General features: G+C 44.4%; 1 long non-coding RNA gene across 1 annotated transcript in view; it reads left to right on the top strand.

Annotated features, from left to right (window-relative positions):
* LOC144382079 (uncharacterized) overlaps nucleotides 1–22,490 on the top strand; it is a 234,851-nt gene extending 212,361 nt beyond the window's left edge. The window contains exons 3-4 of the long non-coding RNA XR_013448476.1: nucleotides 5,719–5,918; nucleotides 22,292–22,490. This is a non-coding gene — a long non-coding RNA (uncharacterized LOC144382079). The remainder of the gene's footprint in view (nucleotides 1–5,718; nucleotides 5,919–22,291) is intronic.
* The last annotated feature ends 1,636 nt before the right edge of the window (nucleotides 22,491–24,126 follow it).

The following is a 24,126-nucleotide window of genomic DNA, read 5'->3' as shown; positions in this document are numbered from 1 at the left end:
TGGGGGATTCAGTGTAGAATCTTACATGTATTCCTATTCAATTTTATCTCAGATTTGGCCCCTGCTTCCAAATAATTAGTATTGAATAGAGGTGTCATCTAGTCCAGTCTTATACACCTTAAGTTTTTTTAGCCACAAAACTCGATTTTGGCCATAAAACTCATACGTGAACTCCAAGAAGTTATAAAGGTGACAATGGAGCTTTCTAGAAAAAGGGGAGGGGAGCAGGGTCTTGCACACTAGATTTCCCCAACAGTCACTGGAAGTATTTCATGAATCCCCCACAATCTGAGAAGAATTTTAGCTATCCTTCCGTAGCTTGACTGTTATTTTACCAATGGAGAAACTGAGGCCAAGAGAGCGTATAAGTGTTGTCCAAAATAATGCAGCTAATTTAGAGCATGCCTCCATTTATTGCATCTCTTAGGAAAATGGAAAATGGATTATCACCTTACCTTGGGCCAAACTCTTAAATGTCAGGATCTATCAGCTTTGGAGATTTATCTATGAATATGGGGTCAGAGCCAGACTCTGAAAAGTTAAACCTTTAATCAAATCACGGAGTTGATCCCTTGCAGGTCAAGTGGATTCCTATAAAATGTGCTCACGCATCATTAACCACCCATCCAATTTTGTATATGTGCAACACTGGTCATTTAAATAGGATTTGGTAACAAAAGTACTGCAGAGAGGAATGGTTTGAATTGGGACCTCAATGCAGTGGCAGTGTTTTCTTGGGTATTTAGGACTTATTCATAAAGGTCTTCTCACTCCAGAGGCTCTGCTCTTAACCAGTATGTCTACTGCTTCCCAGCATGCTTGCTGGCTTATAAATAAGACAGTTAGCAAAGTGAGCAGGTGAGGAGCTAACAGTTAGCAAAGGCTTAATATATTCCATGTAACTGCCTTAGGAGTTTGATATTAATCAATGCATACAACCTTTACAACCACCCTTTGAGACGTTGAGACAGGTTGTTGCAGTAGAAGTATCTTAACCATCATATATAATAAATATATTCTTATATAATATAATAAATATATTCTTTTCCCCACGATCATTCTCAGAGTCTACAAAAATGTTTCAATTTTTTGGAAAGCCAGAAGAAAGAAATGAACTTTTAGGTCAAAGAAAATGTCTTCATATATAATATTAATATCTTTTGTCTTTATATCAACACAGTCACAAAACACTTCATTGAATACTCTGCATGAAGGCCTACAAAAATCACAAGTGGCCTTCCATGCACAAACAGGGCTATGAGGTAGAAGTGTGACCATGTGGCAGAACACAAAGCTGGGGTCCAGGAGGCTGAGTTTCCACATCCCCGTTTCCCCACACATAGATGGCCAGCCTGCACTCACATGGAGCACTGTGAGCTCCAAGTTCAATGGCCTTTGTGACCAATGTCTCCCTGTATGTGGCAGGAAGGTTCCCTTTTGGAGGTCCCTTCCAGGGGACACGAATAAACATGCCAACCCCAGCTCAAAACCAAAGAATTCCACGTTGCCACCAGCTCATGAGATTTGGGGACCGGGAAACCAGGATCCATGACTACAACTTTGTTTCTACCATCTAGAAAAGCAGGAAGAAAGGAGTGAGCTAGAGAGGGAGTCCTTAGCAAGGAGCTTAGAGCTGAGCAAGCATTACCCATCTTCAGGGTCTTTGTTTTTCTCAAGGAAAAAAAAAAAAATACTCTCTGCCCACACGCCAGCCCAGCTGTCTACAATGATAAATGATGGGCCTTTCTTTAAATTTCCTTTCTGCTCAGCATGAGGACTGGCCAGTGTGGATATGCACTCGACACGGATAAATGGCTTTGGCAAGCCCACCAGATTGTCCACGTGGCAACAGATGGTCCAGCTCAAAGCTTTTGTTGTGCTAATGTTGGAACTTGCTGCTACCTGAAGCAGTTATCATTTCATAAACAACGATGCTGCCACTGCTCTGTGGATAAATTGTCCTTTATACTTTGCAGGGCCCACCATGGGTGCTGACAGCTTCATGATGGTAGAAGAGAGCCCCTGGTCACTCAGCTGCTGTGGCAGGAGCGGAAAACTTAGTGGGATGGACAAAGTGAGCATGGAGAGTGGCTTTGGCTTCTAGTCATGGCTACATGAGCATCTGAGGGTCCACCCCAAACTATGGTCAATAAGAAGGAATGAAGCTTCCACTTTGTCTAAGGGTCAAAAGTGACCCTGAAAGACAAACCGTCCCCTTGGCATTTCCTTTTGCATAGATTCACTATAGATTCCCTTTTGCAGAAACCATAATAATGAACAGATAGGGAAGAGATTAAGATTTTTCAAGTACCTACTATGTCCAAAACACTATAATAACATTATTACTACTTAATTATTGTTGGTAGTAGTGGTAGTAAGTAACTTTAATAAGGTGCTTGTTAAGTCCCAGGCACTGTGCTGAGCCCTTGAAATAAAGTATCTCACAATTGTTTCAAGGAACCCATGAGGAACTGAGCGGTGGTGTGCTGGTCATCCCATCCTCTCATGGGGGCAGAGGGTGGAGGACTGCTTTGTAGTGTTTGCTGATTTCTGTGATGTCAGTATTCCCACCATGGCCAATTTTAAGCTACCAACAATTTAACAACCTGCTCACAAAATTCCTGAGTATGCAACAATCAGCTCTCATGAGCCAGTGGAAGCCAGTTCTAGAACATCCCTGGAATAGAGGTACCGAGAGGTGACTTGCCCAAGATCACCCAGCTACTAAGGGACGGAGCTGAGAGGTTCACCCAAGAGCATGGACTCCTACCCATCTCTTATGTATTCTACTCTACAGGCTCACCTTTTTTGATTGCACTTTGCTTTATTGGGCTTTACAGAGACTGTGTTTTTTTGCAAATTGCAGGTTTGCCATAACCCTGTGTCGAGTAAGTCTGTTGGTGCTATTTTTCCAACAGCATTTGCTCACTTCATGTCTCTGTATCACGTTTTGGCAATTCTCTCAATATTTCAAACTTTTCCTTATTGTTATGTTTGTTATGTTGATCTGTGATCAGTGATTACAACTTGCTGAAAGCTCAGGTGATGGTTAGAATTTTTTTAGCAATGAGGTATTTTTTAATGAAGGTACATACAACACATTTAAAAAGCTGGAATGAATAGCTTTTCACATCTTGGTTTGCCCTTGGGTGGAAAACCTCAGAAACAAAGATACTAAATATCCTAAAGAAATCCCTATCTATTGGTGGAATTTTAGGCATTGGTCAACATGGGTGATGTTTTAAGGGATAGCAACCTCACTGGGCACCTCGAAGCATAGCACAAATGTCCCTGCAGAAGGACTCCCCCACCCCAGACCATTAGGTTAGAAGTTATTGCAGTTTAGGCAGTAAAAGATATTCAGAATCTTGAAAGTGCTTCAAGGTGAAGGCAAAGAGTATTCCCAACAGACATTCTCCATCAAATACTTCATCTTCTCCCTGAACAATTCCAGAAACCCCACCCATGCATATAATAGTCCCTGTGGCCAGAAGCCTGAGATTCTAGGATTTACCCACAACCTAATCCAAACTCTTGACCCCTTCTGTGACCGAGAAGCAGAACTTGCTAGAAAGAATAGTGAAAAATCCATGTAAAACTTGTTCCCAGTGGATATCTGTCCACTTTCATTACACTTGATCGTAGCCAAAAAGGAGAGAAACTATCTCTCTCATTAAATCACAAGTTCCTGTAGCCTAGTTAACACAATGAATGAATGAATGAATGGAACCTGGGCATTGTTACTAAGAAGAGTCAAAAGAGCAGATCAGAAATTGAACCACCATATTTGCTGGTATATAAGAAGCAGAGGTATAAAAAAAAAAAAAAATCCTAATTTTATAAGGACTTTTTGGGGAGACCGAAGAAAGGACAGAGTACATCTCATCTTCCATGAGTTCGGAGTGATTTTCAATAGAGTTTGCAATAAAAACATTATTTTGCTTATGCTAATGCAACCGTTCATAATGAAACGATACAAACTTCTTTCCACCGCTAAAAACCAAACCGCTATTTTATATATGTTTGATTCTCTGTAGCCCATTCACACTGTGGGCACCCTGGATGAGGAGTAATTTTTAGGCACCGATTTAAATGCGTGGAGACCACCTGCAAATACAGTGCGCCATCTTTAAGGGATACTCCAGCCCCCAAACTCTCTGATTATTTGAGCCTTTTTTTTTTTCCCTCAGAGGAGAGTGAACTGTTGGCACAAATGTAAGGCCCACAACTGGGGGTGGTTTTGTCTGCCTTGCTTTGTCTCCCAAGCCCAACCACAACCATGAAACCATCAGATCTGCAGCGGAAACACATCCCTCGCCAGGTCCCCACGTGCTGTGCTACTGGTATAGACCTTAAGTCGGCCGCGAAGGAGGCGGGGTTGTTAGTGACGAGGCCCCGCCCCCCCAGACAGATCCAGAGGATGCAAGCCCCACGTGGTAGGTACTATCAGCGGGTAGCAGGCTGCATGGCTGGCTTGTGACTTATGGCCGTGGTTACCAGATCTCTTTTCTGTAGCATCCTGCATGTGTAGGTGATAAATCTTAGCGACCTGGGGGAACACAGCTGGGCTTCTGTCCTCCGGCCCATTATTTTTCTCCTACATCATTTAGAAAAGTGCAGGTCTGGACCTTTTTTTTTTTTTTTTTTTTTTGTCATGGATGCTTTCTTCAGCTTCATGCCACATTTTCCTGCATGTTCAGTTTTTACAACAGAACATGTTCTTAGAACCTGACTTACTTAATAGAAGACGAATCAAAAACTTGCATTTTTTCTCTCTACAAATGACAGTGAGGAAGTCCGATCATATGCAGTTCCCGCTTGCAAAGGAAGCAGCAGAGAAAGGAGGCAGCATCTGCTAAGAACCTACCATGAGCCCAAATCTCTGCTTTGTTCTGCAAAGGCTGAAGCTTGTCCCGGCAATTGAGTGTCTCTGTGCTGCAAATCGGGGGTCTGGGTTCTGATCCCAGCACCTCCTGCAATTGGGTGTGTTAGGCAAATGATTTGATTTCTTCAGCTCTCAGATGGGCATAATACTGATCCCTACTTCACAGGATTACTTTTAGTGAGACGAAGTTCACACAACATGCAATTAACCTTTTAAAAAAAAGTAGCATTGAGTACATTCAGAATGTTGTACAACCATCCATTCTATTTAGCCCCAAAACATTTCATAACCCTCAATAGGAAAACCCAGACCCATGAAACACTCACTCCCTGTTTCCTCCCGCCCCAGCCTCTGCCAATCACTAATCGGCTTTCTGTTTTGACGGATGTACCTATTCTGGGCATTTCACATACATAGAACCATACAACATGTGACCTTTTGTGTCTAGCTTCTTTCACTTAGCTCTATGTTTTTGAGGTTCGTGAACACTGAATGTATATCAATACTTTGCTCCTTTTTATGGCCGAGTAATATTTCGTTATATGGAGATACCACATTTTGCTCATGCTAATGGATATCTGAGGTTTTCTATCTTTCAGCTAGCGTGAACATTTGTGTATAAGTATTTAGATATGTCTTTTCGATTCTTTGGGGTTTATACAATCAATTCTCATTATGTGTTGTAGTTATGTTCTATAAAGTTGCAGGGAACACTGAATTAGCAAATACTAAGTCCTTGTTCCTGGGGGAAATAGATAGATGCGTATCATACAGATTATAATCTTAAATCCCAGAAACAGGTTCTATTTTCTATTTTCTTCTTTATTCTACAGAGGAGAAGATGGGGTTCAGAAGTGCGAAGTCACTTTCTTGAGGCCACCCTCCTGACCCCAGTCACTTGGCCCCAGAGCCTGAGCTTCCTCCTCTCCATGGCACCGCCCCTCCTGCCTCCATCCTCTCATCCTCGCCATGGGAGAGCTGAAACAAGAGGACGCAGCGTCACTTGGTCCGACCTCAGCTGGGAAGGTACCAGGTGAGCAACTTAAATTTTTCCATTACGCATGTGTCCGTGCATTGCCACGAGTGTTGATTTGGAGCTTACAAATGAATTTTAGTGAATAGGCAAATTTGCCAACACAGAATTTGTACCTAAAAAGGATCAACCATACCCAAGAGTGGAATTACTGGGTCAGATGGCAATTCTACGTGTAGAATTCTTTTCTTCTTTCTGAAGAACTACCAAACTGCTTTCCATAGTGGTTGCACCATTTTACAAGCCCATAGGATTTTTTTTTTTTTATTTAAATTCAATTTAGTTAACATATAGTATATTATTCATTTCAGGGGTAGAATTTAGTGATTCATCAGTTGCATTTAAGGCCCAGTGCTCATTACATCATGTGTCCTCCTTCATGTGCATCACCCAGTTACCCCATCCCCCCCGCTTCCAGCAACCCTCAGTTCGTCTGAGTTAAGAGTCTCTTGTGGTTTGCCTCCCTCTCTGTTTTTGTCTTATTTTATCTTCCCTTCCCTTCCTGTATGTTCATCTGTTTTGTTTCTTAAATTCCACAGGAGTGAGATCATTGGGTATTTGTCTTTCTCTGACTGACTTATTTCACTTAGCATAATACCCTCTAGTTCCATCCACGTCATTGCAAATGGCAAGATTTCATTCTTTTTGATGGCTGAGTAATACTCCACTGTGTGTGTGTGTGTGTGTGTGTGTGTGTGTGTGTGTGTGTACCACATCTTCTTTGTGTGTGTCCATCTGTCGATGGACATCTGAAGCCCATAGGATTTTTAAGCTCAAATTTCTGTTTATTATAAACAACAGAATTAGGGAAACCTTTTGTGCATAAAGATTTATGTAAATCAATGATAATTTCCAAAAACTTGATGGAAATGGAATTGCCGAATCAAAGTATTTTTTAATACTTTTATGGCAGGTCGATAAGTTAATATTCATAGGGCACCAAGAACAGGGCCTGGTGAATAGTGTTATTTATTGCCAATTAAATGAATTAAATAAATCATGCCGTCAGTGTTAGCTGCCAAGCTCAATTCTTTCCCACTCCCAGGAGAGAAGTTCACAGACAGTGCAGGTGAGCTGGGCCCTTAGGTGGTCTGATCCGAAAGAGAAAATGGTCAGTCCTCTTCCCAAGCCAGACTGCATTCAGCCAGGGGGTACATTTCATTTGTTTTTGCATTTGCATATATACACCTGGTGTCCACCCACTCAACATTGACTCAAGAATTGAATCTATCATCTGTTTAAAACTTAGTCATTTTCTTTATAATGCACTAATAGAGGCTCATTGCGGAAATCTGGGGAAACACAGATAAATGTAGTAAAGAAAATATGACTCACCCTTGCCTTCTGTTCCACTTCCTTTCTCTGTGTAATGCAATTAAAATCATAATATGTGTGCGGCTCTGAAGCTGCTCGTCTCCACTCAACGTTCTATTAGCGTGTAACTCGTGTCACTTAAAGGCTTCAAGATCCTGATTTCTAAGTAAGGCCCGGAGTTTCCTTTTGTGTTTATACCACACCTTGAGTATTCTCCCATTGCTGAATATTGTGTCCAAACGTCTGTTATCGTAAACAACACAATCATGACACTCTTTGGGCATAAAGATGGATGTAAATCAGTGATGATTTCCAAAAACTTGATGGAAACAGAGTTGTTGAATCAAACGTATATGTGTTAGTCCTTTTATATGGCACTGTTAACTCAGAATATTTTTCTTTTTCATTTTTCTAAACGCTTTTAGTTTATCTCGTCTAGACCAGGGTTCTTTGTTATATTCACATTTGATACATGCCTCTTTTTTAAACAACTCCTATTTTGGTTTGCCATTCTGCAGTCACGAGTGATATTATTCAGTTTATACCTCTCTCCCCGACTGGCATATAAACTCCCCAAGGGTGAGAGCTGGATTCATTCACTCCTGTGGATTCCAGCATCCAGTAGTCTGGCACATAGTAAGTGCCCAGGAAATACTAGAGGCATGAATGGATACATCACCCTTGAGTTTTTATCCATTTTCACTCTCACTATCAGTGATGAAAATATATGTTTACCTTGTCCCAGCATCTTCACCCTCAATACAGCAGGAGTTAAGATTAGAAAAATAATCTTAGTTTAATCACTGAAAATCTTAATCACTCAGGAGTTGAGATTTTACTTTGCCTTTCTTTGATTACTAGGAACATGAGAACTTTTCCTATTCTTGTTTATTATTTACTTCTTCTTTGGTAAATGCTAATGCCCATTCTTCACCCATTTTGGTTCCTTGCCCAATTACCTTAACACAAATTCAGTCCACATTTACTGAGTATCTCTATATTGATGCTTTTATAAAATCTTCCTGATGCTTTATAAAATCATTTTACTAGGTTCCCATGCATAGTATGCAAACCTAATTTCTCATGCTATTAGCATAGGAATTGTAGATCAGTCCTCTTTTCGTTTCTCATATATGCATTTCATGGTGCTGGGGCGTCTCAAGGAGCACAATCAGCCGGTGTTCTGTCATCCTTGAGTGCCGAATTCTTGGGATGAACATGGAAAAAGAAAGTTGGAAGAGGCAGGCAACTGACTGCATTCCATTGTTGAGTCTCACAGTCTGATGTGACTGGGGCTCAAATCCCAGCTAGCCCACTGCAAACTGTAGGACTCCAACAAGGCAGTTAGTCCTTTATTTCCCTCGTTTGTAAAATGCAGAGTAAGAATAGGCACTCATAGGTTGTTGTGAGATTAAATGAGATAAGATAAGGGAAGGAGGAAGGAAAGAGAGAAAGATGGGAGGAGGCAGGGAGGGAGGGAAGGAAGGAGGGAAGGGAGGAAGGAAAGAGGCAGGGAGGGAGGGAGGGAGGGAAAGGGAGGAAGGAAAGGAGGAAGGAAGGGACAGAGAGCATATCTTCCTTCTCATCCGTGTGGCTCATGTTTGAACGCTTTCCATGTGCTCAGTGAGCATGTCCCCTCCCTTCCAGGACAGTCTATAATCCATCACTGTTGTCTTCCTTTGGAAGCCGTTATGAGGAGTTTTAACAGTCTCTGTTCTCTGTTTGCTGGAAGCTGATGGAAGAACTCTCCTTATCTCCAATACTAGAACTTGTAGAAAATCAATATGAGGGTATAACATCCTTCACCATCATACTTGGTAATAAAGCCTAACTAGAAAATGTGCAGAAACTTCATGCATCTGGTGCGTTTTGCCAGTGTGAAAATCAACCCGGTGTATCCAGGAGTGATTCCCCTCATTGACTGATCAAAGCATAAAGAGGAAGGCGCTGTGTATCAGCCTTCATTAAAAATGGAAACCTTGTCTCCAACTTCTAACTTGAAAAACTGACCATACGGGAGGAGAAAGTAGAGGATGTACCTGAATTTTGTTGTTGTTGTTGTTGTTTTCCTCTCGCGTCTTTAAGAAACATGCTCTAAAGACAGTCCTCTTAATGCCAACAGAAGGCCTTGCAGTTCTGAGCCTTTTATAAATGACATTTGTCCAATAGCCTGATTTACGAAGCATGATTGAAAACAACAATCAGGCCACAAGTGATACCCAGGAAAACACACACACACACACACACACACACACACACACACACACATAACAGGAAAGGCATTAAGAAACGAGACAGCTTTCCAAGGCTATGAAAACTTATCCAAAAGGAAATATATCACTCAAATATTTACAAAATTGCCGGTGCAATTCAGCCTTCTCAGTAGCAACGATTTTTATGTCCTAAAGAGAGTTTGTATCTAGAGGTAATTGTGTTCTGCAGCAGTTCGTAAGGCTGGGCATTTTCGCTGGCAATTCCAGATTTATAGGAACAGAAAAAATTTCCGTGCATGATATACTGTACAAATTGTATGTAATAACCACAATAAAAAATTTCATTAGGCTTGCTATCACCAACCACCAATTCCCTGGGGAGAATTTATGTGCAAACTTCAGCTCCGTTTACCATCTGGGATATTCTTTGGAGGATGGGTAGCCCCGGGTTCCTCAGAAAAGATAAGGGGGCATATATATCCTCTCCTCCTCTTGCCTTTGGGACAAGCATTTTCAAAAAAGAGGGCCTCTGTGTCTGGGGGAGTAGAAGTCTGCAGATGCCCTGCCATGGATTTGCCCACACGCCCCCACCTATCCCGAGATCACTTTAGCAGCTGTCCCTAAATTCTGCGGTTCTCCGAGCACTAAGTCCTGTTGCATATTTTATGCAGCCCATCACTGAGACGTGGATGCAGATTTCCATAGTTATAGGAGAGGAGGCAGAAACGGGAAAGACAAATTGGGTCATCTTACAGTTTGCAGCTGTGAAATCCATTTCAAAATTGCAGCCTTGCCGACCAGTGAGGCTTCCCTGGACTCGATGGAGATATAATCACGGTGTCGCCAAGGAATAGCATTCAGGCCTGCCAGTGCTTCTGGGCATAGAGCATATGTCCTCATAAAACGTCCTCTTTATGACCGGAGCTTCTGTGCATATGCTGCGGACAGTGACAACCTGGATCCCGCCTTTGGTAAGGGACTAGGAAATTGAACATCTCACCACCACTTTGCATTTGATCATAAGGGCCTCCTCCCCACCACGTCTACCCCAGCCCCTCTCAGGGTCTGCCTGTGCCCTGCAGAGAGGCCCACGCTGGGGCCTGGCACTGCCCTGCCGCTGTGTCCGCACGATGGGGCAGGCATGGCTCCGAGTGCATCCTAGGGGTCTCCTTGGTGGCGCCAAGACCGACGGGGACACAGAAGGGAGGTGGTGAGGCCCAGGGTGTTTAGAAAAGCACTTGGGAAATCTTCTCTAATGGGTTCTGTATGGACAGTCACCTCAAGCCAGTCTGTTCAGTGTTACATCTGAGGTGCCCGTCCCCACACTTACGACTTTGCGCCTGGGACCCCATTTCATCCTGGTGGGAGATAGGATCGCCCCACTTTAAAAATCAGGAACACGAAGTTTGGGAGGCCTGCAGACTTGCCTAAGGACAGCAGAGCATCCGCTTTATACCAGGCCCGGCGCTAGGCAGTAAGCATGTAAGCAGGCAAGATGGAGTCTCTGAAGCCGCGCCGTTATGATGGTCTAGGACAGAGGCATTACTAACATCGGAAATCTACACGTGATTATTTATAGCTTCTATCTGCACAGCACTCCTTCATGCCAGGTACTTTATTGGGAACATTTTGTCCATTTTCACTCTTCATCCTCCCAACTCCACACGATGGTTCTTATCTCGGTTTTGCAAATGACTGAGTCAAGACTGGGATGCCACGGTGGCTTATCAGAGGTCACAGAGCTAGAAGGGGGCAAAGCCATGGCTTGAGGATCGACCTCCCTTAGCCCGGGCTCATCTTCCTGTGCTACGTGGCATCAAGTCCCAGCTTCAACTAGAATCCATCAAGAAGACTCTAAGAATAGTATCTCATTTTAGGAAGAGCTAAGATGAGTGACCATTAATCTCTCAATGTTGAACTGAGGAATGCTCACCAAAAAAGATAGCGAAGTTTCTGACATCAAAGCGTCTAGGTTCCAGTCTGAGCCCTGCTGTGTGATGTGATGCAAGTTACTTAACCCCTCTGGATGATATTTCCTGTCTGTATAATGGAGTTAGTGAAATATCCATCTAGGACTGCTGTGTGTGTTATGTGTACATTTTTAACAAAGCAAAGCATAGAGTAAATTATTTTTTTCCTTCAAAAAAGTTACTAACTTTAGGGGCACCTGGGTGGCTCAGTTGGTTAAGCATCTGCCTTCGGCTCAGGTCCCAGGGTCCTGGGGTCGAGTCACGTACCGGGCTCCTTGCTCAGCGGGGAGCCTGCTTCTCCCTCCCCCTGCTGCTTTCCCTGCTTGTGCTCTCTCTCTCTCTCTCTGACAAATAAAAAACCTTTTAAAAAGCTACTAATTTTATGGGCGCCTGGGTGGCTCAGTCTGTCAAGCGTCTGCCTTCAGCTCAGGTCATGATCCCAGGGTCCTGGGATCGAGCCCCGCATCGGGCTCCCCGCTCTGCGGGAAGCCTGCTTCTCCCTCTCCCACTCCCCCTGCTTGTGTTCCCTCTCTTGCTGTGTCTCTCTCTGTCAAGTAAATAAATAAAATCTTAAAAAAAAAAAAAGAAAAAGCTACTAATTTTAAAAAATCAAGACTTCTAGAAAGGAGACTAGTAGTTAATGATCTAGCCTAAACAGGAACTTGGGTTTCCACTGGAGTTCTAAAATATGATGTCTGAGGGAATAGAAACAGAGGCAAATGTAGCTTTCTCAAAAGATCAGCCAAATATGGGGTTGATTTACCGGGGTCTGAGCATACTTGGTGTGTAAGAGAAGACTTTTGAAATGCAGGATCTGGTTCACTTGGGCGACTTAGCACCTACCACTGTGCAAGAATCAGTATTTGACTATGAGGAAAATAAAAGCGAAATGGGGTGCTGTCCCCCTCAGCATTTACTGGAGCCTACATTCAAGCGGGGAGGACAGACTCACCTTGAGTCACCAGAGCGCAGCATGAATGTAGCCGTGGGAAAGCCCACGTTATACGTGGAGAATGGCCAGGGCTGCAATTCGGGTGAGATGGGGGACAGAGGCAGGGAAGCAGGGGGAAGGGTGTGACCCACATGTCAAGTTCGAAATACATGTTGGGCCTCAAACCAGAAAGGCACTGAAGGCCCTGCTGACAGATTTTAGTTAAGCTTCACTCTGTGGCTAAACATGGTTGAATACCTGAGGTGCTTCATCCTGCATGTTTAAGAAAAATATTAGCTAAGATTTTTCTATTGCAAATGACAAGGAACTTAGCAAAAGAAAAAAAAATGTTTTAAGAAAGTTACTGGTAAGTATCACCAGAAAGCAAGAATGTTCTGACTCGGAATGCTTAAATAAGATCATCACAAACTTGTCTCTCTCCATATTTCAGCTCTTGCTTCGCTAGGTAGGCTTTATCCTCAGAGGGGCTGGTCCCAAGTGGCAGTAAAAATGGCCACCAGTACCTCTAGGCTTATATTCTCCCTGCTTAATTAATCCCCCTGTGTAAAGAGAGAGCTTCTCTCTTAACTGGGGACTGAATCTCATTTCCCTGGTTTGCATCATTTGCCTGTTTGTGAACCAATCGTCGAGGACAGGATGATGGAATGTTTTGTTTGGCCCGGATGGGGTTAAGTAATCACCTCTGAAGTGGGAAAAGAAGGGTAGTCAGTTCATCACTGTTCCCCCAACCACATAAAAAGGAAGTAGAGCCAGGTTTGGTTCCATAAAAGGGGAATAAATGAAAGGAAGTGTATTGGTCAGATAGGATGGGTTATGCCATCGTAACGAGCGACTCCAAACCTCAGTAGCTGAAAACAGCACCTGTTTATTGCTCATCACACAGGTCCATTGTGGTTGGGGGTGAAGGACTCTGCTTGATATCATCCTCACCTAAGCTAAAGGACAGTGTATCTCCAAAGTTCCAAGACTGCTGAGCTAGGGAAAAAAACGCATGTGATGAATTTCACGCTTGTTGCTAAAACCTTCTACTTGGGAGCCACATGTATTACTCACACTTTATTTATTTATTTATTTTTTCCCAAAGCAAATTACTTGACCACACCTAACTTCAGCAGGCAGGAATGTGCACTCGACCATGATTGTAGAATGGAGGGATACTGGAAATATTTTGATGAAAGCGCCCAAAGCTAACATAGGCAGATAAAGACAACATAAGTCCACTGCAAGAAGACAACTGGTTACAGTAACGTATCAATGCAAGCATCATGCTTCTAGGAAGAATTATGGTGTGTCTGTGTATATGATTGTGTGTGAGAGATAGAGACATAGTGATGAGCCCATATATTCAAGCTCATGCTGATTTGAATCATTCCTCATCGAGCTAATACTGCCTTTGACAGTATGAGTTTATTGACAACACAGAAATCCATCAGGTTATTAGAAATTTTTGACAACCTCTATTTCAGAGACACGGGAATGTTGTGGCAATGATTCATTATGAAGCAATTAACCAGGAGAAGTTTCTCTCTCTAAAATAACAATAGCCTGTTTCTCTCTCTCTTTAAAAATAAAAACAAAGAGTCATTTGACATATTGGCTGTTTCGAAAAATGTCTACTCTCTGCATTCAAAACTAAAGTCAAGGAGTCTCAGCCCCTCCTTATCCAGCTAACCATTGTCAAAGGGGGGGAGGGGGAGGGAAGTGGAATGCTTACTTCGAAGATTATGAAATTCAACCACATAACAAATTTTATTAGTAAATAAGACTACTTTGCCCTTAATCTGCTCATGACTCAGAAGTGTGTAATATTTAAATATTGGTTTTAAATTTGGAAATAATATTCATCTCTGCTCAGTACACTGCTGGCAGGTAGTTAAGAAATGCTGTAGGAATGTATCCAAGTCAAGTTTTCCTCGTGTTGCTGCAAGTGTACCGTGAGGGTCCTCACTGCTTCCCATCAGGTCTAGTTTTAGTGGTGGTCGGGACCCTCGCTGCTCCATCCCAGGGTCCACCTGGCTGTCCAGCAAGGCAGACAGACGCTGCTTCCTGTCACAGTGAAGCTGCTTCCTCCAGAATTCCACTCCCGTGTTTCGGCAGGACTCATGAGGAAAATTACCAAGTAGCACCCCATCCTTAGTACCCTCTACTGCCATCTCTTGGAAATATTCGTAATGAGGATATAGATCTAGAACAGTCCTGGGGGCAGTGGGACTCTGACGTTGAGCTGTACCCAGTCTGCCCAACCAGAAGCATGTGGTCCTACTTCTGGTTAGGACAGGGAAGGCTGCCCCAGCAGAAGGAAGCCATATTCCCCATTTCTCCACAGCACAACCAGCATGTGCTCTAACTTGTCTGGTACCCCAGTCCCTGACATCTGATTCACCTCTCAGCGCAGGACTGTGACTTCAAACCCTGTGGCATGTCTCCTGAGAGCCTAGCCCCTCGACACATTCAAAGTCCCTAAAAGGCATTTGCTCTCTCCTTGTCAGCGAATGAATGAATGAATGAAGAAATGACGTATGGAAAGAATGCCGGAGTGAGCGGGTAGAAGAGATGGCGCACTCGTCCCATGTGAAGGAGTAAGTCGGCGGTGGCTCAGGCGCACCAGATTCAAAAACTCCACGAACATTTCGGCTTCATTTCTGCATGTGTTTGCTTCTGCCCTGGTTCTTCCATTTCACCTGTGATTCCTCAGCTAGCTTTCTGAAGGCTCCAGCCTCCCGCCTGGACCTCTGCGCCCTCCTAAGGAGAGCGGGGCTCCGCGGAGGCTGGGCCCTCCATGCTAATGGCTCTATGCTGCCCCTCTCTGGCGCCGGGTGGTACTACAGGCTTTCTCCAAAATGCAGGTCCTGCTTTAACCCTTCAAAGTACAACACCTCACCCCTTGGGTTAAAAGGGCTCCCGGGTGAGTCTGGCATTTGTGGCCAGTAAATTCAAGAGGAGGACTTGAGGAATGGTAGAGGACCGTGGTTGGGGGAACAGGCCAGCGTACCGATTTTTCCGCCTTATGTTAGAAACAGGATTAAGCTGTAAAAGGTCTATTGTTCTAACACAGAGGTAAAACATTGTATCCTTTCTGGAAAGATAAGCTGCACATTTGCACATAAAGGAGATATCATACTAAAAAATAAAGGTAAGGGGAAAACCTGTATTTCTTCTGGTTAAGGACCTTGTGTTTAGAAATCCTGCTTCCTTCTTTTTTAAGGCTAAATAATATCTCACTGTATCTATATTCTACATTTGCTTTATCTCTTTATCTGTTGATGGACATATGGGTTGTTTCCATCTCTTAGCTAATGTGAATAATTCTGCAATGAACTTGGGAGTGCAGGTTGGAGATCCTGATTTCAATCCCTTTGGATAAAATACCGAGAATGGGATTACTGGATCTGGACTATGCTAAGCCCCATTTTTGTCTGTTTTATATACTGACTTCCTGCCTTAGATTTTATCTGGGAAAAAAAGGCGGGGGTTCCATGGCTGGGTTGAGGGGAAGATGGAGAACACAGGTTTAGATCAACGACTTGGGGGTTATGATCAGAATCACCCAGGGAGCCTTTTAAAAATATGAATTCCCAGGCTGCATCCCAAACCTCTGAAATTAGGATCTCTGGAGGACTGCTCAAGGAACGTTTATTTTTTAAAATCCCTCCTGGTGATACTGATGCCACCCGCCCAAGGGCTTGAGTTTGGGAAGTAAGTTATCTCTGAAGTCCCTTCTAAAGCCAGAAATTCTAGGATTCAAAACTCCCCAAGATAAAAGAACTTTGGACACTTTGAAGAGAACCTAACTCTTCGAGGCAGACTGCCTCTATTCTATTGGAAAATGACTTTATCTTGCAAAGTTGGTCCTCTCTCTGGGGCTTCTTTTTTCTTGGGGCTCTTCAGTAATAAGGGTGCTGCTCTTAGCTGCAAATATTGGAAATCCAGATGAAACTGACTTGAACGACACCGACACATGGTATCTCCCATCACGGGAAGTGCAGAGGGAGAACGGCTCAGTGATGTCATCAGATACCCAGGACCTTTGCACATCTCTGCTTTACCATCTCCCATGTTTGCTTCAGCACAGGCTGGTGGAAAGTTGGCCGAGCAAGTCCAGGCATCACATCCTAATAGAATGGCATTCAGAGGAAGTAAGGCATGTTTTCTTCACATGGCTGTCTCTTAGGAGAGAGGAAGATTTACCCAAAGGACCCCAGCATACTTCCCAGCATCCAGTCAGTTAGACCACCAGGTTGTCCCTAAACCAGCCATTTGCAAAGGGATAGGGTTGCCCTCAGACCACTCGGGCCCATCCAAGACTGAGAGTGAGGTCAGCTGACCGAGAGGTGCATGCCGCATGGGGGAAGGGTAGGTGCCAGAACAAAACTGAGAGAGGGGCGCCTGGGTGGCTCAGTCCGTTAAGCGACTGCCTTCAGCTCAGGTCATGATCCTGGAGTCCCGGGATCGAGTCCCACATCGGGCTCCCTGCTCAGCGGGGAGTCTGCTGCTCCCTCTGACCCTTCCCCCTCTCATGTGCACGCTCTCTCTCTCTCTCATTCTCGCTCTCTCAAATAAATAAAATCTTTAAAAAAAAAAAAAAAAAAAAAACTGAGAGGAAGGAGGAAAGGTTGCTGTCCACCACAGGCTCTGACCTGAGAGAGAACGTGCAGTTATAAGTATTATTGCCATCATCCGAGGGAAGAAGGGTGTGAGGAGATAGTTATACTTAAAACAAAATAAAAGCTTGCAATAATTCCTCAGGCTCCAGATGCTCTTTTTATATAATGGCGGTCATAAAAGGCCTTAATGGGTACGATTCTCACAGAATTTCCACTCCCTCTCAGGAACAGGGCTGGGGAGGTCCTTGCATGCCAATGAGCAGGTAATTAGAACCACAAAGTAAAAAGATGGTGCAGTGACTTCCTGGCTCAGCTCTTGGAGGAGGGAAAAACCCAAAGAATGCTCTAGAAATGCCCAGGTCCCTGCAGGCTAAAAGTGTAGATCCGCATGAAGGAGAAGTCAAGCCTGCCAGAGTTTTAGGGCCCCGTGGCTCAGGTCTTTATCTTCATCCATGCAATCTTTCCATTTATTCATTCAGTCACTAATTCAAATGACCTTCGTGAAGCCCCATTTAGCTAGTGATTGTTCAAGAGACTGGGAATACCAACATAAATAAGACAGTGTGGATCTCTCTGTCTCTCTCTGTCTCTCTCGCTCTTGCCTTGACCCCCTTTTCACACCAAAAAGTGGGAAAAAGAATGCTAATCCCACTGGGTTGCTGGGAGGATTATAGGAGATAATGCAAGCCCGCATGCATCTGAGTATTCTCTAGGCAAACAGTAGGTGCTCAATATATGCTCACTATTGTTATGATTTTCACTGTTATTGTTAGGACAATTAAGTTGTGTCCCTAGCCCCCCTGGGGCTCACAATCCAAGTCTAATGGGGCAAGAACACATCCATGACCAGGCTATCTGAAATTGTAATCAACAGCACTCTTTTGGGGGGTAGGCTCTCCATTATTTCAAATTTCATTGAAAGCTGCCATTTATTGAGCAACTACTATTTGCCAGTCTCTGTGAAAGGGGCTTTGCAGTAATATTTCATTTACTCCTTAGAGCAACGAGGAGGGTCTTCTTATCCTCCTTTTCAGATGAGAAACCTGAGACAAAGAGCAGCTAAGCCACTAGCCTCATCTGTCTGCCCTCCCTCCAACTTTGCATGGTTTTTATCTTTCAGATTTGAGAAGTAGAGCTGTTTCTTCCCTTCCCTTGCAAATATATCTCTGCTGTCTATGGATATGCTCACATGTCTACTTTCTCTATTCTTTTTTTCCTGTGAACCAAAAGATGTGGTGAAAACACCATTATGTTGGATGGTGAATTCTAGAAATTCCTTGCTAATTGTATGCCCACATTGTGAAGATTGAAAGCTGTGAGAATTTCCTCAAAGAAGATACTTCTATCCTTAAAATAATAGCAATCCCTTACCATAAAGTGCAGAGGATTGATATTCCAGAAAATACTTTTAGACTGTTACCACCCGAAGAAGATAAATTGTATCTCTAAGGACTAAACTGTCCAACTTCCTGTTGAAATTATGTTATTGCAAATCTTCAAACCCTATAGGTTCCTGGCTACATTCATTCTAATAGGCTATCTACCAGGAGTCAAGTGGAGGAACACAATAGCTCGTCAAGACTCCTACCTTTTCCACTCCTCTTGGAGTCTGTAGAGTATATGATATTATATGAGAGGGGCAAGCCCCACCGTTTCAGTATCCTAAGTGCAGTCGAATTTTAACACCTTAGCAGGGTTTGAAACAGAGATGGGTCATCTGAGATGACCACTAGAGAATTCAAGATGGGCAGATGTCTCCCTTTACTCCAGACTCATATAGTCAACTGCTTATTGGCTATCAGCAGCTGGACAATCCACAGATAATACAAATTCAGCAAACCCAAGTCTGAGCTCCCCACATCCCCATGCATGTCTGTTTGAGCTCCTGTGTTCCCTACCCCATGAAGCATCATCCATCACCCACCCTGTCCCCCAAAGCATAGACCTAAGGGGCATCCTTGTCTCCTCCCCTTTACCATCCAAAACCCAAGTCTGATCCATTTTATCTCCCTGATAGCTAAAGACCTGGAAGGTACAGGTGAGGGGCCCAGGGGAGTTTTTGGGTTTTTGTTGTTGTTGGGTTTTGTTTTGTTTTTGTTGTTGTTGTTGTTTTTGGGTTTGGGGTTTGTTTGGTTTTTTTGCCAGAGGCATGGAAGTTCTAGGGTGCAAAATAAAGAGGTGAACAGGAAATGAAGTACCCAAACACTCAGGAAGTGAGGACACAGCCAGAGATTCTTATGTGCTGGGCATTAGTTACTAATGATGGAGATGAACCCCGGTGTACAAGTTTCATTGGGGATGGAAGGCAGGGCTCAGGTGAGGTGACAGGTGTAGTGACTGTCGTGCTGTCAGCCTCATCTCTGGGTCCTGACGATGTTGTAGCTTGAGCTAGGGCTCTCTCCCTGTGCTCCCACAACCCCGGGGCTTATCCTGATCACAGTGGTGAACAGAGATTTTCGGTATCTATTGACTGGCTGGCTGCCAACAAGACTCTGAGCTCCTTGAAGGCAGGAGCTGTGTCTAATGTTGTGCTGACTCCATAACTCCTGGCAAGGTTTCTAACGCTTTGGCACTTAGCAGCCTTAACCAACTACCACGCACTGGGTGGTTTAAGAACAGAACTTTATTCTCTTCATTGGGTGCAGGGCAGGGGGGAGGGCAGTTGTCCAAAATCAAGGCATAAGGAAGGCCATGTCCGAAGGCTCTAAGGAAGAACACTTCCTTGCCTCTTCTAGATTTGGTGGCTCCAGGCATCCTTGGCTTGTGGCGGCATCACTCCGATCTCTGCTCCGTTCTTCGTGTGGCCTCCTCCCTCTTCTCTATGTCCTCTCCTCTTATAAGGACACCACTCTCTGCAATCATTGCATTGAGGGCCCACCCTAATTTCAGTACAGTGTCATCTTAAGATCTTTAATTACATCTGCAAAAACCCGACTGCAGGTGAGGTCACAGGCTGAGGTTCTGGATGGACGTGCATCTGAGGGGACACTATTCAACCCACTACAGTAGGTATGCAGTAATGGTGACTGTTATAATTCTTCCACGATCCCCTTGCCTGCTCAGATTCCTTCACGGTATGCTCTCACTGAACTGTGATCTTTTCTCTCAGAGCATTTTCTTCTGTTTGGGACTCACACTGATCACTTTGCTAACACCCTTGTCGCCCAGTAGACTACAAGCTTCACGGGAGTGGAGGCAACTGTTCATGTCATTCATCATTCTACCCCCAGCACTGAACACAGTGCCCTCACATAGTGGACACTCCGTAAATACCTGTTGAGTGAACCAGTGAATGAATAAATGAATGAATGAATATCAAGTGAATAATTGATGACAAACACGCTGTATGTAGTCCCTTCCCTGAGTTAGGCGCTTCCTCCTCACCCAGGGCCACGAGGCTCTTGCTGCAGAACCAGGCTCTGCACACAGTTCAGCTGGCTCTCTCTGGAACTGGTTGAGTTTGTTTAATCATATTATACAGTGTGCGTGTTTTACATGATCAATATATGTCACCCTAAGTGAACATGTCACCTAGCCTAATGGCTTCTGCAGGAACCGTTTATTGGGGTTGGCATTCTCCTTTTTTGATGCCTGCTCCAGCGAGGGCAGTGACAATGGGCCCAGGACCCTTGGTGCCACTTGCCTTCCTGTGCCATGGTGTGCTAAATGAAATATGACAAGAGAGTGGCTTCCAGTAATTGCAGTAATTGACTGTGGAGAGTCCATGATTATGCCATTAGCTCCTCTCTGGGTAACACATCATGAGTGTGGCCATATCTCACTGCTTTGGAGACCATCAGAATTGCAGGAAGGTTCAAGCGGGATGGTCTGTCCCTACTCCCTGTTCTCCACCATATGCCAAGATTTCTCATTCCTCATGTCTAAAAAGTAAAGGATGGAGTAAGAAGACCCGAGTACTGGCTCCAGCCTGGCCATTTGTTACGATGAGGTCACTGGTAAGTCTATATAACTCAGGCATCTCTGATCTTCAACTCTCAGGGTCGGGGGTGGGGGAGTTGCACATAATCCCGTCCCGACTGTGACAGTTAAATTTATGTGTCAGCTCCCCTGGACCATAGAGTGCCCAGCTCAAACATAATTTCTGGGCATGCTTGTGAAGGTGCTTCCAGACAAGATTAGCCCTTGAATCAGTGTGCTCCATACAGCAGATGGCCGTCCCAGTGTGGGTGGGCACCAGCCAATCTGTTGGGGACCTGAATAGAACAAAAGGCAGAGGCAGGAGGAATTCGGTCTTTTTTTTTTTTTTTTTTCCCTGCCTCACCACCTGAGCTGGGACATCTCATCTCATCTTCTCCTGCCCGCAGACTGGGAGTTATACCATCAGCTCCCCTGGTTCTCAGGCTTTTGGACTTTAATGGAGTCACACCACTGGCCTTCCTGGGTGTCCGGCTCGCAGATGGTAGATCGTGCGAGCTCTCAGCTCCCATAATTGTGAGAACCAGGTGCTCATGTAAAAATAAATATATATATAGATTGGTTCTATTCCTCTGGAGTGCCCTAATACACCAACCTACCGTGTATGGAGCTGACGGTTGAGAAGGTCCAAGTGTGCAGCTGTGCACACTGCAAACTTCCTAGCACGCATATTATTTACCACACTTGCATTCCACCCATTCAGAGAAAGGGGAAAATATCCTAATATTTCTAATGAGTCTATCTGAGCATTCGCCTGCTACTAGTTTCTTGAACAGTTTTAAGAGCCTTGAGGTGAGGGGACGCGGTCCACAGCTGATACACTGGCCTTCCGTATGCCTTTTAGGGTCGAGACAGAGCCCCGGCTAGCAACCCTGTCTCTGCCCCAGTAAGTTCTTCCTCCTGAAAAGGCAGGCAGTCCATGAATGTCCATGCAGGGAGGATGACAGGAATCAACTACCCAGAAGTGGCAAGTATGCATTAGTCACTCATTCTTCCACATCCTCTTCCGGAGTCTTTGCTAGCTACTGCAGTAATTTATGGTCCTCTTTCCCACGAGTTTTGCAATGAGCAGTGCGATGACCAATGCTGAACAACTTGCTCTTGGGGTGGAGGTGGGGGAGGGAGAGACCTAGTGTGTAACACTTGCCTGTATCTGTGGTGTAAGCACTCCCATCATGGTTGACTTGAGTAGGACGTTGCTCAGTGAGGAGTTGGTAAGAGTTGTGCACAGCCAGCTCTCCTGAGCCTGTGGGAGCTGGCCCTTGCACACCAGTGAAAGATTTCTCAACACAAAGCCCCAAGGATCCATGGCCAACCATTTAGAATTGGCAGAGAAAAAAAAAATGAAAGCTTTTTACCATCTCTTTATCCCTTAATTTTACAGATGAAGTCCCTGAGAAGAGAAAAAAAAGAACATGGACAAAAATGGCACAGCAAAGAAGAGGGTTAGAATACCAGTCTCCAGAATCCTAGCTCTTTCCTCTGCTCAACACCCCTCCAGAAGCTACATGGGATTGGTTGGATTTCAAATGATTCTGCAGCCACTTGGTCAACAGTGGTTTGGAGAAGACAACCAGAACTATTGTCAGGTACTTAGCATCTCTTTACTTATTTAATCCTAACAACGACTGTATGAAGTAGGTACTATTATTATACATACATGACGGATGAGAAAATAGAAGGGGTGTAGCTTTCCTGTGGTTATGGAGCCCATAAGTGGTGGTGCTGGAAAAACCATACTTGAAGGCACAGACTCTTAACCTCTTGCAGAAGCAGCTCCTCACATGGCCCCAGGGTTCCCCACCTCCCGTATTCACCATCTTGTGTAATCCCTTGCCCTTGAATGCAGACTGGATCTAGTGATTTGCTTCTAATAAGTAGAATTCAGTAAAGATGATGAGGTGTCATTTCCATGATGAGGTTGCAAAAGACTGTGACTTCCACTTTGCTGGTACTCTCTCTTCTGCGCTCTCTCTTGCTCACTCTGATGAAGCCGCCATGTTTTAAGATTCTCTGTGGAGTGACCCACATAGCCAGGAACTGAGCAGACCTCTGACCAACAGCTCTTGAGGAAGTGAGAGTTTAGTCCAACATCCTATAAGGAACTGAATTGCCAATAAGCCCATCAGTGAACTTGGAAGTAGAAGCATGAGCTGCAGCCAGATGACAGTTTTTAAGAGACCCTAAGACAAGGACCCCAGCTAATCCTATGGAGTCAGGACCCAGAAAAACTATGAAATAATTAATGCTGCTCTTCGAAGTGGCTGCATTATCAGGTAGTTTGTTAGAGCTGGATAGCTAATACACCACCGCCCTCTGTAGCATGAGCCATTCGAGTAGGATGACCTGGATGATCACCTTACTTAACTACCCTAACACCCAGTCTTGGGCGGGGGAAAACGGGGGGGTCACAATAGAATCTTCAATACAGGGTTGTTGGGAAATAAGGTGAAGTAATACCGAAAAAAAGTGCTTAGGGGCGCATGGGTGGCTCAGTTGGTTAAGTGGCTGCCTTCAGCTCAGGTCATGATCTCAGGGGTCCTGGGAAAGAGCCCCACATTGGGCTCCCTGCTCAGCAGGGAGTCTGCTTCTCCTTCTCCCTCTGCTCCTCCCCCCTGCTCGTACTCTCTCTCTCTCCATAAATAATTTTTTTTTAAAAAAAGTGCTTAGCAGAGGAAACAAAAGCTCCAAAAATATGAGTGGAAACCAATTCTGTCTGGTTCCAAATCCTTGCATTGTCTACTCTGCTGTAGCGTATAAACAGGATGGGGAACGAGAAGTAAGGCAGACATGAGGTGAGAAGAACCAAGGGGGATTTGTTCTTTTTGTGAACAGGACAGTGATGAGTGAACAGTGTTTGGCAGGACTTAAGGCAGGGGCCAGAGCCAACCCTTCATTGTGTGAAGACGTCGGGAGGGTGGTGGGATATACAGTATTTATAAGGCAGTCAAGGACAGATCGTTCATGCTTCATAAAAAGCTCACCAGGCTGCAGACTTTTTTCTTAGAAAAGTAAAACTAACTGGTAAATAGATATAATTTTACCTGCCATGTAACCCCAGGACATAATTATTGACCACGTTCATCCATACATCACAGAGGAGATGGAAATGATTTGGCCACAAACTTCTCAGCCCACCAAGCTTGCAGGTGGACTCAGTGTATCTCTTCTGATGCTACCAGCTGACGGTTGGACTTGCGTCTGCTCTAGAAACGTTGA

Source organism: Halichoerus grypus, chromosome 6, assembly GCF_964656455.1.
Source record: "Halichoerus grypus chromosome 6, mHalGry1.hap1.1, whole genome shotgun sequence".
Taxonomy (NCBI): Eukaryota; Metazoa; Chordata; class Mammalia; order Carnivora; family Phocidae; genus Halichoerus; species Halichoerus grypus.
Note: the sequence above shows the minus strand (reverse complement) of the source record. Positions and strands in the feature narration are given on the sequence as shown.